This window comes from Monodelphis domestica, chromosome 2, assembly GCF_027887165.1.
Source record: "Monodelphis domestica isolate mMonDom1 chromosome 2, mMonDom1.pri, whole genome shotgun sequence".
In the NCBI taxonomy this organism is placed as follows: domain Eukaryota; kingdom Metazoa; phylum Chordata; class Mammalia; order Didelphimorphia; family Didelphidae; genus Monodelphis; species Monodelphis domestica.
Window position 1 is genome coordinate 286948572 of NC_077228.1, and position 4669 is coordinate 286953240.

At 48.9% G+C, this 4669-nt stretch overlaps 1 protein-coding gene across 3 annotated transcripts in view; it reads left to right on the forward strand.

The window, feature by feature from the left end:
• The window catches only part of RSPH9 (radial spoke head component 9), a 41199-nt gene that overhangs the window by 35455 nt on the left and 1075 nt on the right, over positions 1-4669 (forward strand). The window lies entirely within an intron of this gene.

A 4669-nucleotide genomic window follows, 5' to 3' on the forward strand; every position in this document is an offset into this window, starting at 1 on the left:
TTTCCCAAGCCCCCAATAAAAAGAACCTTCTGTTGCAACAAATAAAGCAGCGTGAGGCAGCTAGGTGTACAGAGGAGTCAAGAAAACCCAAGTTCAAATTCTGCCTCACATATTTACTAACTGTATGACCCTGGACAAGTCATTTAATTTCCCAAAGTCTCAGTTTCCCTATCTGTAAAATGAGGATGATAATAGCACTTACCTCACAAGGTTGTTGTGAGGATCAAATGAAGTAACTTATGAAGTGTCATGGAATCCATAAAGTACAACATAAAGGCTAGCTGCTGTTATGGTCAAGTAAATTGTATCTACAAACTGGCCATGTCTCATTCTTCACCACTAGTCCTGAACTACTCTGGAGGTGGGAAGAATGTTTCATCATTGACCTTAGCCTAGTCCTGATTGATCATTGCATTGGCCATAACTTTCTAGTTTTTCTTTTAAATTGTTACCTTCTGTTTTTAAAAAATTTGAAACCTTTACCTTCCATCTTAGAATCAATACTGTGTATTGACAAGACAGAAGGGTGAGGGTGAGGCAGTCAGGGTCAACTGACCTGCCCAGGGTCCCACAGTTAGGAAGTGTCTGTGGCCAAATTTGAACCCAGGACCTTGTCTCTGGGCCTCTGCGCCACTGAACCGCCTAGCTGACCTTTCTTTCTTTTTTTAATATCCTTTTGGCCACTTATCTCTTGAGGAGCAGCTTCTGTCCTTATATATTTGAATCAGTTCCTTGAGCTCCCCTCGGGGTTGATTTATGGAATCGATAACCCCTAAGCTACACCTGGAGTGGTTTTCTGACCAGGGTTTGGGGTCTTTAGACCTCTCTGTTCATATTGGAAGGGGCTGCCCAAAGGATCCAGGGGACACGTCTCTTGTTTATTGAGCACTCGGTAGTTAAGGACTGGATTCCAGGGTCAGTGCGGTGTGGTGGGCAGGACCCAATAGAATGAGATCTTAGTCTTGTCACTTGTTGCAGTCCGTTTCCTCGACCCACAAAATGGGGACGCCTCCTATTATAGGGTCCAGACCTCACAAGGGGTGTTATCCGGGGGACTGTGTTGTAGCCCCTAAGCAGGCACGAGGGGCTTTATTACTGGGGCCAGAGGTGGTCACTGCAGTCGGCCCCTGATGACAGAAAGCCTTCCTGTTCCCTGCTCCTCCTCCCTGGGGCTGGGTGCGGGGAGAGGCTCCACTTCTTCCTTGGCTGAGTCAGTCACAGTGCTGAGTTCGGGCAGCAGGGGGCGGCATAGAGGCAGGCTTTACACAGCGGCTGGGGCCACTAACAACGGTTAGGTGGGGAATTGGAGGTCGAGATGGGGGAATGTGTGGAAATTCTTCTTTCAGGGCTGTCTGCACATTTAGGGCCCTTTCATGGAGGTCTCTCCGGCAGGCTGGGGATTTGCAGCGGGCCTCCCCTGCCTGCCCTGGGGAAACTCCTTATGCTTCCTCATCTTTCAGGAGATAGTCACTAGGGGTGGCCCAGGCCCAGGGGCAAGGCAGGTCCCCAAGGCCCTAGAGGTGGCATCGGGAGTCCCAGGGGAGGAGCAGTGAAGTGCTAGTCTTCTGGTCCTCTAAAGTTTAGTTTCAGCACTTGGGGGGGGGGTGGTGGCGCTGTTTGGTTGCTCTGTCCAGTCCCTAGCACCTTTGGCCAGGAATACAGTAATCAGATGAGAAATTCCCTTTTTAAAAAAAATTTAATTTCTTTTTTTTATTTTAGTAACAAATTTCCATATCAGTTTTCTGAAGTTATATGATCCATATTATCTCCCTCTCTTTTCCCCTCCCCCATTCCAGAGTTGGTAAGCAATTCAATCTCGAGTATATATTATCACACAAAACATTTCCATATTATTCCTTTTTGTGAATAATCTTATAAAACTCAACTCCCAAATATATCCAAATAAGCAAATGATAAATCATGTGTTTTTTTTTTTAAGCCTTTAACTTTCCATCTTAGAATTAAAAATGTGTATTGGTTCCAAGGTACTAAGGGCTAGGCAATGGGGGTCAAGTGACTTGCCCAGGGTCACACAGTTGGGAAGTGTCTGAGGCCACATTTGAACCTAGGACCTGGCCTAGATCTCTAGGCCTGGCTGTCAATCCACTGAGCCACCCATGGGTCCCCAAGCCCTACTTCTGCTAACTTTCTTTCCATTCTTTCCCCATTTCCCTAGGCCTTAGTCTTCCTCTCTCCCTGTGTGCATAGATGGATATTCTGGTGTGTAGTTGGGGATAGTTGAAAGGACTGGCAAAGGTCTAGTGTTAACAGGGAATCTGGATGGAAAGATGGAGGAAAAATGAGAGCAATTCTATGCCCCAGAGCAGTTGAGCAGAGCTCAAGCTTAGAGAGAGCTTTTTGAGCTTTGTTCCACTGGCTATGGGAGACCCAGTTAGCCTTTAACCCTGAAGGAACCAGAACTGAAGCAGAATAGGGAGGGCTATGACTTAGGGATGGCATGGCTCATTTTTAGTTTGAAGCTGGAAAAGTGGGTGAAGGTGACAGACAAATCCCTGGTTCCCCAGGTAGACACTACGTGACTCTTGGCACATTGAGAACGGCTGTTTCCCAGGCGACCAGCTGAGTGAGGCCGTGGGGAAGAGTGTGACAGGAATGCAAGGGAGGGAGGTAGGCGGCAAAGACTTGGTTTGCCATTCATATGCTGGAAAATCCAGCCAAAGCTCCCTTGTCTCTTCTGGGTTATTGCTTTTACTCTAGGAGGAGCCTCTAGCATCCCTGCCCCTCTTCCTTGCTTCCTGGCCCGGAACCTCTTGGGCTAACAACTTCTTTCTTGTCTAGAATCCCCAGGCCCCTCAACTGACCGACATTTTATGATAAGCACATACAAGCCAGGTCAAAAGACCAAAATACCAGAGCACTTGACCTCAAGGAGCTTATACTTGGGGGGAGGGGGATGGGATGCCCTACACATACATAAGATATAGACGGAATAATTACGAGGTAATTTTGCGGGGGGCAGGAGGAGGAGTAGGCACTAGGAGCTAGTGAAATTAGGAAAGGCCTCATGTGTGGGGCACTTGAGCTGAGCTTAGAAGTAAACTAGGAATTCTAGTAGTACACACTCGGAGGGAATGCATTCCAGGTCTGGGGGACAGCCTGGGCAGAGGCTCAGAGACAGGAGAGAGAATGCCCTGTGTGAAGAAAAGCAAGAAGGCCAATTGGGCTGGCAGGTAACATCTGAGAAAGGAACAGATTAGGTTGGAAAGAGGTTGGAGACAGGTTGCTTAGGCCTTAAATACCCGACCAAGGAGTATGTACTGGACCTCTGGGTAATAGGACACCAAGGGAATTCCCTCAGTCAGTCATGGGCAGGTAGGAACTTTAGGACATGACCTGTTTAAGAGTAGGGTCTGGCAGTTAATTTCTAGCCATGAATGGAGTAAAGGAGGGTGTAGAGGGCAACTGAGTTCCTTGAGCTCATTAGTTAAGGGATCCATGAGTTAGGGTTGGGGATCTCCACAGAAATTGGGTCCAGGTGCTGCTGCTGAGACTATATGGTGTGGCTAAGGGGGAAGGTGAGAAATATTCCTGGGGCTCCCAAGTTCTTCTTCAGTCTAGAATTGTGGATAAAAAGATAAAGAACTTTATTTCCCCTTCCCTCTCCCCCATTTTGGGTGTATAAGTGAAGTCATTTGAAAGATCACTCTTTGATCTTTAGGACTAGGCACGGGATAGGGGTAGGTATGACAAGCCTTGGAAAGCCTGGCAAATGGACATTAATTTTGACAAAGATAGGACTGTGAGACAGCCCAGCAAGGCAAGGGGAATACCCACAGACTAGCTACAGTATCCTTTTGGTAACCACTTACCTCTGGCAATGTGTGATTGGGGGTTGGAAAAGGCTGATTGGTTGGAGGGATTATTTAAAGATTACAATTTACCCCTGAGATAGAGGTATTTTGGTGAAGGGAATTGGGGGTGGGGAGGGGCAGTGGCATAGGAGATGGGCATGGGTAAGGGGAAGGACAAGGACTCCCTGCTTTTCCCAACTCTTCTCAATTTCATCTCCTCCCCTCTTAACAGGGATGACTACAGCTGCCCAGCCGGCTCCTCAGGAAGCTCAAGCTCTGGCCTAGGGCAGAGTGGCTCCACCCTGGGCAGGGCTAGGGGTTACTGGCGGTCAGTTGGGTCCAAAGGCAGGGTGGCCCCTTAGGGGTGGGGGGGATCATGTTGAGCCATGTACATGGTTTCTGGGTGTGGTATGGTCAGAGCAGGCCATGGCCGGAGAAAGCCCGTGGGAAGCTGGGGCAGCTGGAGCCAGGCAGCCTGGCTGAGCTGGCAGCTGATAAAGGCTGTGAGTAGTCCTTGTTTGCAGGGTTGGCTGGTCCAGCACCAAAACCTTCAAAGTGTTTGCCTTTTTGGCAGAGTGAGCAGAGCTGTGGCTGGGCTGGGGAAAAGGGGGGAGAGGCCACAGTGCGCAGGGGGAATAGGAAGCTCCAGATCTCCATCCAGAGGAGATTTTCCCAGGCTCTTTCCTCCCACACAGCGGCTCCCTCCCTCAATTCTGGAGCTGGGACAGGCTCTTCCCGCCAAGTCATCTTCATGGCTGCAGAACTCAGCCTCAGGCTGGGGTGCTCCTGTTTGGGGGAGCATAAGGAACCAAGATAAGATTGTGAAGTGTAAAGACCAAATTTGGCTTTTTTTTTAG